The sequence below is a fragment of the Pelecanus crispus genome, chromosome 5, assembly GCF_030463565.1.
Source record: "Pelecanus crispus isolate bPelCri1 chromosome 5, bPelCri1.pri, whole genome shotgun sequence".
Taxonomy (NCBI): Eukaryota; Metazoa; Chordata; class Aves; order Pelecaniformes; family Pelecanidae; genus Pelecanus; species Pelecanus crispus.
The window spans coordinates 55022414-55036243 of NC_134647.1; the positions used below are offsets into that span (position 1 = coordinate 55022414).

The 13830-nt window shown below is 47.5% G+C and overlaps 1 protein-coding gene across 1 annotated transcript in view; it reads left to right on the forward strand.

Annotated features, from left to right (window-relative positions):
* The window catches only part of PRRX1 (paired related homeobox 1), a 40913-nt gene that overhangs the window by 19664 nt on the left and 7419 nt on the right, over nucleotides 1-13830 (forward strand). The gene's annotated exons all lie outside the window — the stretch shown is intronic.

Consider the following 13830-nt stretch of genomic DNA (forward strand, 5'->3'; position numbering starts at 1 on the left):
CCGAAGATAAATGCTTGGGAGACTCTTGCCAATTTATGTCCGAAAGGGCTTTTCTTGGATGTCCTCTTCTCTGTGGAAAATGCTTTTCTGTTTTTCCAGCAAACATTTAATGAGCTGCGCTTAAAAGAAAAAGAGGACCTATTTCGGGACCAGACCGTTCTGCTTTAGTTCTCTGCAAGCTGATTTGTGGCTCTTAGGGTGCTCTGATCTTTGTTACACTACGTTGCATGGCAGTGGTCTTTGCACAGCGATATGCGTGTTCCAGGACCTGCATGGGGAATGTTTCAGTCCACCCAGCACCACTCTGTAGTTGTCCCATGTGGCCAAAGTTGAAGGGTATTCCCAACTGACCCGTCTCAGAAAATCCAGTCTCCGACCAGGCTGCAGGTACAGTTGTTGGCATATTAGGACACTGGATTCCCATGCTGGGATCTCAGTCTTTCCATTTGAATTAAATTCCTGTGACCAATGGTGAGCCTGGAGAGCTGGTGTGAGTGGCCTCGGGCCGGTCAGAGGGAGATGCCCGCAGGGATGCGGGCTAGTGGTGGCCCATGGCCAGGAGCTTCGTGTCTGGCTGCTCACGGCTGCTCAGCAGTCCCAGCTCGGCATTGCTGCCAGCGCTTCCAGCATGTGGCTGGGACCTGGGGCTGGCAGGAGAGGGTGTTCAGCCTGATCCATGGTGTCCATCCCTGGTACCCCTTTCTGGGAGATGCATGGAGAGCTGCACGAGGAGGAGGAGGGAGGAAGCCACCTCTGACAGGGAGTCACCTGTACGCTTGGTGCTGTGACCAGAGAGGTTGGTGGCGATTTCCTAAGTGAAGTGGAAGGCTCTCGAGGTTTCTGTGAGCAGTCAGGAGCAGCTGAGCTTTCTTCCCTAGGGACAAGGTGATTTCAGAAGTCCCCTCAAGGTATGCTGTCAGTGGAGCAGAGTGGAAAGCCCATGGCTGCTTCTGTCTAAATCGACCCAGACATCCAGGCCCTGGGGTGATGGTTCGGTAGGTCAACGAGGCTGAGGGAGCTGCGGCACCGCAGCAGCAGGGTGATCCGGGGCCCTGTGCAGGCCATGCTCAGTGCTCACCCGCCGTCACACGGCCACAGCTGTGGCTGTCCCGGAGGGGGCTGAGCCTGAACTTCAGGAGCTGTGCGCTGCCTCCGCCTGGGGAAACCACAGCGCAGGGACATGGTGATGCCCATCAGCTGTTGGGGTGCCATTAAACCTAGCTGTGGAGCCCCATTAACCTGAAATAAGTCAATCTGCCTTCATTTGTGAATCAAAACCAACAGTTCTTCTGTAAAGGGTTAAGAGCAGAGCCAGCATCAATGTGGACCCTCGCTGTTAGATGTGGACCCTAGATGATGTCTAGGAAATGCAGTCTGCAACACTTGTAAATACACCAGCTAGTGTTTGCATATGCATCCGAAACGAAATAGCTGCTGTGTACCTTTATACCATATACTGAACGTGTTTTAATTACTTGCTGTGAATTTATTCTCCGTGCTGTGAAACTCAACAGCATGAATGGCGCAATTGTAATGTGAATGCATCCCGCTTCTGGATTATTTTGAAGTGATCTGCTTTTTGTCTGCACCCCCTGTAAGTACGGGACTACTAGATGTGTTATGAACAAAGAGAGTGGCACAACATGTCCTCCAAGAGTGGGATGTCTAAACAGAAGGGCGAGGCAAAGCAAGGAAGGAAACGGAGGCGCAGAGGAGTAGACTGGCTTTTTCACAGTCATTTGGAAAGCTGGAGCCAGGCAGTTTCCCTGGCTGCCAAATCCCACTCTGCTCCTCTATCTGCTGTCCCCGGCTTTGCTTTTGTGCTGGTTTTGTTGCCATCTCCCAATCCTCTTCCCCAAATACAGCTTCACTGAGAGCTGGGCACGTGGTGTGGGTTCCAGGGACGCGAGTCTGGCGGAGACCCAATGAAGTCGTGTCGTCAGTCCACCTTTCCCCCAGGGCAAGATCAAACATACACATGCTGTTTCACCTACGCCAGTCCTGACGCACGTTCCTCTAGCTCGTTTTAAGGACCTCTGATGATGGAGAAGTCTGTATAATATATGCTAATGACCACCATGAACTTGAATCTGGTGGAAGGTCATTTACTGATTTCAGGAGGGCTTTGGTCTGGAGCGGGTCATCGGGAGTGGAGAATGACCGGAGAGGGATGGTTTTAAACCTACACTTACATGCTGTGTTGAATGTGGCCCTGAGGCTAGGCATGCTTTCTCTAAATATCCTCAAACATCATTGTTTTCCTAGTGAAAAACATCATGTGGCTCCCATAGGTTTTGTTCAATAGTTTTTTATTATTTGGAGAATTGTTTTTTCCAGGTTTTCCATTGCAATTCATATTCAAATATTAGTGTTTCGTGGCTTAAAAATACTTTGTACTTGACTTATTTTATTTTTACTTTAATTGTTAGTAAAAATGAACGTAACGAAATAACCAGCAAATGATTTTGCCGGAGGGTTGATCAAAAAATTGTAAGATGTTTACCTAAAGAAAAAAAAAATCTGATTAAAAATTTCTCATTATATGTAACTGCCATTACTGGACATGATTGACACTAGGAAGTTTGAAAAAAAAGCCCATGCTAACAGGCTGGGGGGGACAGGAATTTGCTGTATACAAGAAGGATGCAGCACTGCAAACTCAGCAGCACAGCTTTGCCAATGTGTCTAGACAGCCCATCTCCACGGGGGAGAGAGAAGCTTATTTCTTGGACCCACTCCATCTGTGGTTGCTCCAATGAGATAAGACCACTTGCTGGAGACTTTGCATTCAAGCTTTGGGGTTGTGCTGAGCTTGCTCAGCCCTCGTTGCGTGCTGACCGGTCGTCTGCATGAACTGATGTGGGCTCCCGCAGCTGGCGGGGTGCAGCAGTTGGAGCAGGGGGACGGGGTGCAGCACGGGTGCATAGTTGTGTTTCTCCAGCTGTGCTATCTTAGGTGAGCCATCAAATCTTTTGCTGGTTTTTGAGATACTCCTCTGTTAGGTGAGGATGTGCCTAGTCTGGCAATGGATGTGATTCATTAGCTGGAGCCTTTAAAAAGCCTTAAATTCTGTTAAATTGTGCTAGAATGGCAGCACTCGTCTGCTAGCCTTGCACCAGACTGAATGCAGTGCTTTGTGGCGAGATACCCTGCATCTCCATACAGGTCCTCTAAATTGTCTGATCCTCCAGGTTAGAGTATCTGACATTTCAGCCAGATTAAGGGCAGCAATAAGCAGATATCCTATAATACATTCATCACCTGGAGGCAAAGATTATTACTCTGTATTAGGGATTGTCATTTCCAACATATCCCTCATTTGCCCCAATTCGCAGGAGCTCTGACAATCATTATTCTGCCTTCTCTGCTGGGAGTTGTGCTTTTCAAACTACAGTGAACTTTGTGGAAATACAGAGGTTTCCATTTTTCAGTCTTTTGATTTAAAATCTCTAGATGATTGTTCGACTCTGGCAGGGAACCATTCAAAATACATTCCAAAATATTCATCATTCCAGCAGGCTAAGAAACATAAGATGTAGCAATTTATTAGCTAATGTGAAATGCATTCGTCGTCCAGAAGAGGCTAGGTGGATCTGAGCCTGATTTCCCTTCGCATCCCACAGAGCTGGGACGCAGAGCACGCTGGAGCCTGTGGTCCATCCCATCCGCCCTCCTGTTTTGCTGAATGTCCCTGTGTCCAGCAAAAAGCCCTCAGAGCTCCGAAGCAGCAGCCTTGCCCCTCCTCCCTCTCCCCTAGCCTTAGAAGAGCAGGTTTTCACTATGGACCTGGCAAGGGGAAAGAGTTGTTCTGAAATGGCCCTACACGCTCTAATCAATTTGCCTCCTGTAGCGATGCAGGGTGTAAAGGTCCTTTATCCCCCACCCGAGGAGCATGCTTCTGGTCAGGATGCTCAGCCCTTGGAAGAGGCAGGTGGGTTGGATGCTGACAGCCGGGCTCAAGTTCTGTTATTTCTGGATCTCGGATGCCATCGTTTTTCCAGTTGTGATCAAGAGGGACCCATAAAATGCATTAGCGGTCAAAATCTGGATTTCTAAGCGAAGCTCTGCGGCGGCTCCAGTCCAGTTTGCTTGGTAGGGGCGATGGCAGTGGTGGTCTGATTTGGTTGAAACACATTTGTTCTTGGATGCTAATGAAAGGAGAGCGCAGTCTTCGGAGACCTGGTTTCGATGTTCTCGCCGTCGTTTGCACTTCCCCTTCTCCTGGCCCGTGGCGCCCCGCGGTCCTGGCACGGTCGTTCTGTGCCATGCAGTTTGCAGTCCTGGATATTTCAACAATAAACAGATGAAATATCCATTGAGAAGAGTGTTTCTGCCTGCCGGTGGGGCCAGCTGGCGCACGCATCCCACCGGTCATTGTCTGTCTGCTTGCGCGGGTTCCACATACCAAAAAAACACGTCCAAGTGAATTTCCAGATCCAGTCGGGATGGGGCTGTTTAATAATGGCACTTCTCAGCAGCACGGTGGGCCTCCGCAGGGACCTGAACAAGCGGAGACATTCATGAAGCTGGTCAGCTTGAGTCAGTCTTTCCCGGTGCGGGCAGGAGATTGCTGGGTAACGTTTGCAGGCTCTTGCGGCTGCCACAGTGTTTGGAAATGAGCCAGCTGAAAGGCCCGAAATGCCAAGTTGTTCATGTGCAACGTATATGTGGACTGAAAAAAAAAAAATCCCCCCCCAAAGCAGCCTTTTTCTGTCTTGGCAAACCCCCTTTTTTTTCCCTCCTCCTTTTTTTTATTTCTTTTTTTCTTTTTTTTCCCCCTTCTTCTTTTTTTCCCTTCTTTTTTTCCCTCCTTTTTTCCCCCCTTCTTTTTTTTCCCCTTCTTTTATTTCCCCTTCTTTTTTTTCTTTTTCTGTCTCCTTTCTTTTTTCTTTCTTCTTTCTTCTTTTTTCCTTCTTTTATTATTCTTTCTCCTTCCTTCTTCCTTCTTTCTCCTTCCTTCTTTCTCCTTCCTTCTTCCTCCTTCTATTTCTTTTTTCTTTTCTCTTTTCCCTCTCTTTTCCCTCTCTTTTCCCTCTCTTTTCCCTCTCTTTTCCCTCTCTTTTCCCTCTCTTTTCCCTCTCTTTTCCCTCTCTTTTCCCTCTCTTTTCCCTCTCTTTTCCCTCTCTTTTCCCACCCTTTCCTTTTTTTTTCCCCACTTATCTGCTTCTTACAAAAATATTTCTAATTTTCCCCATTAGAAAGTTTTTCCAGCTGAAGTTCATGAGGATTTTTTGCCAGTTTTTTCTAAATACAAGAGAAAATTTAATAAAAGTAGCGTTGCCCAGAGTTCAGGTGGGTGTGTAGTGGGAGGTGGACTGCAGGGTCCCCACTTCATGGCTTCTGGCCGATGCATCCTTCTACGTGAGTACTAACAGGGAGGCTCAACCTTCTGAATCTGTGGCCATCAGAAGAGGGTGGAAGTGGTTTCTATCTATTTTGGTCTCAGGGACTACTCTGAGGGCTGGAGAGACCTTGAAAAGACTGAAGTGTACCATCCCAAAGGGCTGGAGCAAGCATAGTATTGTCTGTGTTGCGCTCCTGGCTCCAGTACACTCCAGTAACCCTGGCCCAAGCACCAGCACCACATCATTTTTGCTTTCTCCTAGGGACTCCATCCTGTGGAAGGAATCAAAATCCACCCCACGCTTGGTCCCTGCAATGAGGGAGTCTCCCTAACATGTTCTGTATTTTGTTGTTGAAGTCTTGTCCTAGCAGCTTGGCGTCAGAGGGCGTATTGGTCCCTGAAACCTGGGGCATAGGTGACACCTAGTTGTGATTCATGTCCAGGTATAGGTCCATGGGTCACCTCTGTACATAAAGAGAAAGGTAAATCCAACAGGAAAGCAGGCGGAAGTAATACTGTGTGCCTTTTGTATAACATGCAACCCCTATGAAGCTTGCTGCAGGGGGATATGAGTGTGGAAAATAGATTGATAATCTGTCCTTGCCTAATTGTCATGACAGTCATTACCACTGTCTTTGAGGCAGCTGGTGGTACCCAGGTGGACGTGGATACTGGCCTTCCTGGTGCACCAGTCTGCTCCTGCGTGGGAAGTCCTCGTTACATGGTCAAGCTAAGAGCACTGCTGACTTAAGAAGAATAGTCTCAGCCATTGTTCCAGTTTGGATATACACCACATGCATGTTAGAGTTAAAAGGGGCAGCGTTACACAACTCAGCTTTTCAAGGCATTGTAGAAAGGACAAGAAAGGGTGCTGGAGAGGAGAAAGACATTATCTGGAATGAACTAGGGCAGGGAGGGGACCAAGAGCGTAGAAGGGCGGGCGCCTTTGGAAATGAGAAAATACCAATGGAGCAGGGCGGAGGTTAGGAAGTTTGATCTTGGCTGCATGAATGCTGTTCCTAAGGTGTAACATCAGGACACATGGCATGGGAAGGGGAGCTGATGGGAAGAGAGGATGTGGGCGTTGGAAGTCATACCTCTGACCTTGCAAAGCCGTGACTTTACGCGTGTTCAGCACTGCCAAACGCACTGATCCCAGGTCTTACCCAAGAATAAGGAAGGGGCTGGGAAGGCCGAGGTGCTCCAGCTCTCCAGGGAAGGTCTGGTGGTCATACTGGCACCAGTGGCTGGACGTCATCGCGGAGGAGCGCTGCGCTGAGAAGCACAGACCCTTTCTAGATATGATACCTTTGGGTATGGTGGTGGGGTTTGGCTGGCGGAGCCGTGCGATTGCATTTCTGCCTCTCTGTCACGGGTCCAATGCTTTTGCGGCATCAGGCTACCCTAATGAGGGACTCGGGGAGGGGTGGACTACAGCCCCCTTGGATCCTGTCCCCTCCCGAGCCTGGTAAATCCACCCCACTGGATCGCCTCCACGGTCTGGTGGTTTGGTCTCTTTGTCAGTTACAAAGTGCAGTCTCACAGAACATGATTTGCCGCTGGCAGGCTTTTAAAGTATGTGTTTGCTTTTGATTATATTTTTTTAAAATTAATTTTCCAAGGATCAATGTGGTAATGCATATAAAAATTACAATATGTAAAACAAAGTATAAAAGCATACAAGGAATTCCAAACACATAACATACTGTGCCTTGGAGCTTATGAGATCCATACAGCGCTTATTGTATTATGGGAACACTCTGACCCCAAGACCCGGTGGAAAGGCTTGTTAGAAGAACGGGACTAAGCCATGTGCCTTATGAGCTGTAGGATGCCCAGAAGGAAAACCCTAGCGAATATAGAAGCAGAACTGTTACAGCAGAAGTCAAGACTGGTCTGTGGGATCTAGGGGGACTTTCAATGGCTTTGTACCAATTTCTGGAGAAGGATGTATACTTTTGCCCCCGCAAATATTGTTCTCCCAGTAATTAACACTTAACATCATGTCTTTCCAGGGAGACTCTCTGGATTTCCATTGGATCGTGATTCCTTTTTTTTCCCCCCGAACATCATTTCTTCTGTCGACTCCAGCAAGCGGGAACATTCACATGGTTAGGGAGGACACACATCTTGGCCGCTATAACTGCCCATGTGCTCTGCAGGTTTCCACCAGCTGAGAGGCAGAGCACCAGTGCTGAAACCAGCCTGAAAAGGAGTTTTGTCTTACATTTGCTGTAGGATAGGGCTCTCAGCTGCTAGGGAGGAGCTCATGCTGTGGGTCAGGAGCAGAACAGGTTGGGGTTGCAGAGGGACCTGATCCCCAGCTCTGTAGACCCCCAAAAGTGCAGAGCAGAGAACAAGGGATGCCTCTGCACTCAGGTCCCTGCAGCGCTCGGTAAGTCTGGGTGAAGATTGCTTGCATGCTAGAAACTTGTTTTCAGGAGCTCAGAGGTGTCTACACGCTCTCTACCAGGAAGGTGACAACCTCAAGACCTCGTTCCTGGTGGGCAAGAGTCACCAGCTGGTGCTGTGCCTTGAAACCCACCTGGAAATGTCCCTTTTGGCCATCGTGCAGGGGGACGTCCCTCTGTTCGAGCGCCTGTCCTGGTGGAGGACGACAAGGTTTTCACCATCAGCGCTGGTGAAGCCGTGGTTCTACAGGACCTCACTGAGTTCCCCTAGTCTGGCAGGCAGAGCTGAGTGTAACAGGAGACCGTAGGCACGCTATCCATGCAAAAGCTATTCACAGCTCTGTAATGATATGTAATTGTTTGTATGCGGTCAGCTAAAAATTATCCTGATAGGTTCCACATTGCAGACACTTCGGAGAGGAACTGCTGTAGTCCCGCGGGTAACGCTGAAAATACATGTACTTTTCCATTTAATACTAAAACTCGTTTTTTGTATGAAAAATTCGGTATCGCCTTTCTGAAGTTCCATGCTCATGCACAAAATAACTTAGTTTTTATGTGCAAAAATTTAACCTGATTAGTTTATGAGATAATCAAAAGCAAAGGCTTTTAAAAGAAATATAGCATCTGTTTCTTTGTTTTCTTCTTTTTTTTTTTTCCTGTGTTTCTGGTGATCTTAACAAGACTGGAACTTCAGATACTTGAATTTTCTGTATAATTGAAATAATTTGAGGTCTTGTGCACAGATGGTGCAGAAAAAAAACAAATAAACAGCAAAGATTAGAAAAAAGCTCAGCCGCTGTTGTGTAATGGGAGAAAAATGATAGTTCAAAAATCTCCGTAGTCACAAATACAAACCTGCTCTTACCACAGCTGTACAGCTGGGTTGGTATCGCTGCTCGTCAGGGCTAGCTTCAGTACATGACTTAATAGGTATCTCCTACCTTAACATATTTAGTTTTATTTTAAGTGTCATCTTCATTCCATATTGCCTACATTTGTGATGTCTGGTGTAGGGTAATTATAACTTGTCAGTGTAGCATTTGCATGCCCTGAAGTTAAACCTTATTTCCATTTGAAAATACTTTTCATGCATGGAAATACATATAAACTGGAGTTCGTTCTCTCCTGGGAGCTTTTAGAGAGATACTTCAGGCAGCTCTGAGCATGAAATCTTATCCGTGTGGGTCCCCTTGCCCCTATTCTGTCCCTGCTCCCATCTGGCGAAGAAGACGGATGCTGCTGGGCGATGGGCTCCTGCTGCCCAGAGGAGCAGGGTCCTTCCAGGCGATGCTCGGGAAGGGAAGCTGCAAAACGAGCGACGGACCTGGCCGTTCAGCCTGGTCAAAGACACGGAAAACAAGCTGAGGGAAAATAGAGGTGCGAGGCTTTCCCCCGTTTTCTGCCAAAGTGATGTTTTCAGGCTGGAAAGTGGCTTTTCAGGTTGAGATCGTCTCGTTTAGGGTGAACCGTGCTCTGGCCGTGCTTGGCGCTGGGCACTGTTGGTGCCTGTCGGCTGTTTTAGATGGGCTGCCATCTCGTCTTTGTGCGAGCAGTGGTGGTGGGACCCCCCTGCCCACGGGCAGCCCCGCTCTGCAGCACGCTGCCTTGTCTCCAGCATCTCGCGCGAGTGGAAAATCACTTGAGACCCATCGCAAATTGGTTGGGGCAGGGCTTTTGTCATCAGGTGGATTTTGTATGTTCCCATCCCTGCTTCCCACTCTCCTTCCTGGTGCCTTGTTTTAGCTTTGATTAAACATTCTGGGTTTGGATTTTGGTTTTTGTTTTTTATGATACGAGTTCACAAAGCTGCCCTGCGCCCAAAGAGTTGCAATATTTTGGAGGGATATAATGAATTGAAAGCAAAGCAGAGCACGAGTAAAACTGGAACATGAGCCTGCAAAGGACTGTAACTGTCTGGATGGCTGATGTTGGGGAGAGGAGTCTGCCTGGAGCCAGCGGGGGGACCCATAGAAATATTTCTACTCAAGCTTCTTAAAATTTAACTTTAAACCCAATAAAAAACCCTGTTCCTCTCCTTTCTGTTTTCCTTTTTCCTTTCTTTCTCTACCACTCTGAATAAAACTTTCTCTTGTTTTGGCTTGCAGGATTATTTTTTATTATTTTAAAAGAGTTTTTAGTTGTTAGGTTTTTAGTTTCTTGATTTTTTTTTTCCCCCTGTGAAATAATTTGTCTTGGTTTTCTTTAACCTGTGTTCACGCTTTAGCAGTAATTTCTTATTTTGAAGGCTGTGATTATAGTGTGATTCCTTATTTTCTTCCTGGAATCCTTTCTCAGTTTACAGTTTATATAACTGATGTGACAAATCTTTCCTGCCTTACCGTATATGATATTGCGGTTAAATGTTTCTGTCCCACACTTAATTAAATCCAATTGTTTACTTTCAATTCGGATCCAATTAATGTACTATAATAGCTGGTTCTGGACTTAATAGAACTGGTCAAAACTTTTCAAAACTGCCCACACAATGTAAATCCCATCTGGAAATTAGTTTTTGTTCCGACCTGGAATGAAAGCAAGTATGCACAAGCATTCCTGCAGACTGGAAATCCAAAATATGTTGCGGTTGCAAGTATTGGTGGAAAAAATACTATCTTATAACTTATATGTAGGCATTTAGTTCTCAACTCTTTTGCTTTATAATGCATTGGATTTTCAATGTGGCATCCCAACAGGAGCTGTCTGACGGTACCCCAGTGATAGTCACAGACACTAGGACAGCCGCTGTGCGATAAGGAGCATAGATCAGAGTGTCTTCAAATGTGGATCTGCCTCGTTGCAAGAGGAGACATGATGAGCAAGGGAAAAAAAGAGTAGGACGTTTCATACTGTATCATTTAGGAGCAATTAAAAATGCTTTGGTGTGTCCTTGAAGTGCGTTTGTGTGTGACACCAGGATTTGCGTGTCATGGGTGAGTGAAGAAATAACACAGAAAAACACAAATGTGGAAACAGGAAACAAAATCCCCCAGCCCAACATGAAAGGTTGGGATTTTGAAATGAAATTCCCAGATTTTCCAGCATTGGGTTCCTGAGAGGAGAACGTGCATTTCGATCTCTCCGGGGGATGCATTTGCAAGCAGCTCGGCTTTTGAGAACGCTGCTTGTAATAAAATATTTCGTATTAAAAGAATGTTGATGAAAGACTTCTGACCCATCTAAAAAGCTTTAGAGCTGTTTTCCTCTTCTCTCCATTTCTGCTGACTCCAGTCACTGGTGCTGTCAACACTATTTAGGAATACCATTTTTCAGTGTTCAGCTTTGTTTCCTGATAAAGAAATAATGGCAGAAAAAAACAAATACCCTGCTGACATGTTGAAGGCAGCCAGTGACTGCTGTGAGCGAGGTGACATTTGCAGACACCTGGGGTTTAGGTGTCTGCATTCTCTCGTTAGCAGTTTTTAATCAACATATGGCATGTCTGCATGGCAAAATGCAAGGAGTGATCAAGCCAGCAGTGCTCTGGGCTAATATGGCTATTAATGTGGGTTTTTTTTTTTTTTCTGCTACCCAAGTAACTCCTGTAGACATTTGGATCTGGCTGTGTTGGTGCTGTTCCAGAGGTGCAGTGAAAGGAGATCTCAAAAGCCCATCCCTGCTGTCACAGGTTGTGCTCAGCTGTCGAGCCACCTCCATCCGGCTGCATCGTGGAGAGGGGGTGACTCACGTCCCTGCTCCGTGCCAGCCGATGCCGGAGGAACGTTAGCCAGCGGTGACCCGACCGTGAGTCACTGCACCGCTGCCATTGCCTGCAACTTTCCATTTCTTGGACCTGCTATTTTTGGGTCCGGTAATTATGAGGTGAGCTGTGAATCACCGGTGTCTCGCTTTACGCTGGGAGGAAACCAGGCAAATTGCGTTAACGTGCTTGGCAGGAGGGATTCTTGTTCTCCAGTGTTTTACAGGCTTTGGCCCTTCTTCTTGCTCCCCGGAGCGATGTGCTCACCCTTCCTCATGTCTAGCTGTCACGCAGGATCTGAGCAATGGCCAGACGGCCTTGGGCTCGTGCTCCCTCCGGTCGGGTATCGTCTTCTGGGCAGGAACTGATGCTTCAAAGGCCTGGAGGGAATTCCCAAGGGGTCCCAAAGGCTTGTATTGATTTGTTCATCTGGTCCATGTAGGCAGGGTTTAGATTAGAAAATGGCTTCAAACGGGTAACTCGGAAGGAGGCCAGACGCCCATGTTGACATTGGCCTCTACGGCAGCTGGTCTTGCAAATGTTTCTGCCATTCAGAGGGACAACCGTGGCCCGAGGCTTGTTCTCTGCTGTTTGCTGTGTTGTGTGGTGCACGGCAGCACAACTACGTCGAAGCTCGCCAGTAGAGCCGGGGGGAAATTGCTGACCATTTTTGTAAAGGCTTTGATGATGTGTCAAGAGAGGAATGTGCAGGACTTTTCTGCTTCTTTATAAGGGACGGACCCTGTGACAGCGCTAAACCCCCCAGCAGGTAGAAGTGCATGCGTGGTGTTCTGCACAAGCAGCAGTTAAATCCCATCCCTCTGCTTTACCTCTTCGGTTCCCACCACCTGAGCAGGATAGATTCACCTGTAGCCTTGTTTTAATGCCCTGGGATTCCTACGCACGTTTGTTTTTCTTGCACGTTCCTGCCTCTGCCAGTCCCTTCCCAGCTCAGCTTTACGATTCAACATGCCTGTTAAAACATGGTCTCCAAACCCTTCCTCTCAAATACAAGAAAACCGAGGGTGTTTTTGCACCCAGGAATCCCCAGGCTGGAAAGGAGTCTGCTGGGGATTGTCGGGCTGTTGGAGAAGGATCTGGGGACAGAGGAGCTGTAAACCTGCAGGAATTTGGAAAACCTATTTTAATTTAAGAGGAATGTCCTTTTGTTCCCAAATGGATGGGCCTCGCTCCAAAGGTGTTCAGGTGCAGTAAGTGTTACCAGATGGGCTGTGAAAAGCAACACAAACAGGTGGTCAGGACAACAACTGTAGACTTTAATTTCCTTGTCAGCTTCTCCATGTGCCTTACATACCCCCCTTGAGAACAGGAGGATGAGAGGAGCTGTCATATTTGTATACGGCAAAAGGAATGACTGTCGAGGGGATATTCTGTAACTATATAGCAGGTCAAGCCCTTGGACTCTCAGTGGTGAGACTGTCATCTGGGCCAAGGTGCGCAGTGATTAACTTAAAATATAATTCACTAGCACATGCATTTTTATAGATACAATGATCAATACATTTTAATGCATGCTGACATGTATATTGGCTCAGATCCTCCCAGGTGTAACTACTGTTCTTCCACGTAAGACAGCGGGACCACGCTGACATTGCCCACCTGGGGCTCTGCCCATGTGCTTGGGAGGCTGGGGCTGTGGGAGCATGAGAAGCCTTGATGGTTTGGTGGGACCCCACGCATACTGGAGCACTTGAAGAGGGACAAATGCAAGGCGACGGCATACCAGTCCTGCAGCGTGAACGGGGCAGTTTCATGGAGGCAGCAGTGGCCTCCCGCTCCTGCAGGCTGGTGCCTTGCTCTCCACTTCCTTCGGTGTGGCTTCCCACAGTAACCAAAGCGTTGCTGTGCTGTGACTGGTGTGATGAGTGAACATACTTCAGTACAGGTAGGGCAGAAGCAAAACTAGTGTCATAGCCTCCAGCTTGTCCTAACAAAGAGCATTCAAACCCCTGGAGCTGTTGCTCACTGCTTGCCAGTACCTGTGAGCGCCCATGCGTTGATAGCTCCATCGCTTCTGCTACGTTGGCGTGTGCAACAGCATTGGAAAAAGGAGAGGTGGTGAAAAGCAGATATTTCCTAAGAAAAGTAATACCTCAGCACTGTGACCGTAGGCACAGGCATTAGCGGTAACTGTGACTCCAGATGTATGGATGTACTGATTTATTGCTGGAGTACAAGACAATAGGTGCTCTTATGGGACACATAGTTTTTGCTCACCACCTTGCTGGCCTGGGCAAGGCAAAGGGGGTGCTGGAGAGTGCACAACTGTTCTTCAGGCAACAGTATCCAACATGCTTATGCTCAGTCTCTCTCTTACTGGGTTTTTGCTTCCCAAATGCAATGCTATCCATGTC